We start from the raw sequence: 642 nt of genomic DNA, 5'->3' as shown, positions 1-642 counted from the left end.
TCTACGGGTTTTTCTAAACTGGAAGCTCTTTGAAGGCAAAACCCCAGATTTTCGTTCTCTGCATTGAGCACAGAGCCCTGTACAAGGCAGGCACCATTCAGTTAATGATTGCAGAATTAAATAAGGCAGTGATGTGGCATGCTAGGTGAAACCCGAGAATATCGGGGAAGGTTTCCCTGAGTTTGAGCTGGAGGTTAAACAAGTAGTCAGTTAATCAGGTAAAGCAATGAGAAACTTCCAAGTAGGGAACAGGTGTGTGCAAAAGTCAGAAGGTATCCTGAAGAAAGGTGTGAAATTCTGTGGTTAGAGCACCGCAGTATAACTGGAAAGCCAGGGCACTGGAGAGGTAACAGGACCCCGCACCCGTCAGGGTCAAGTGCATAAAGCATAGGTAATGGCAGCAACCAAGGCCAGAGGACAAAGATGCCGACATCCAAACCACTTGAGAGCCAGGGACCCCCACCGGTAGCGCCTCGCACCTCGCCTTGCCAACAGCACGTGCCGCCTGGCCGCCGCGCACCCCGGCCTGCTTGGGGGCCCAAGCCGAGGGGACTCCCGGGGCGCCTAGGGAGGGACGCCCGGGGCGGGGCGCGCAGGCGCGCTGAGGCCTTGAGCCCCAAGAGGCGAGTGGGTGCGCGCGCT

The sequence above is a fragment of the Prionailurus viverrinus genome, chromosome E3 (assembly GCF_022837055.1).
Source record: "Prionailurus viverrinus isolate Anna chromosome E3, UM_Priviv_1.0, whole genome shotgun sequence".
Classification (NCBI taxonomy): domain Eukaryota; kingdom Metazoa; phylum Chordata; class Mammalia; order Carnivora; family Felidae; genus Prionailurus; species Prionailurus viverrinus.
This window is presented reverse-complemented; position numbering follows the sequence as displayed.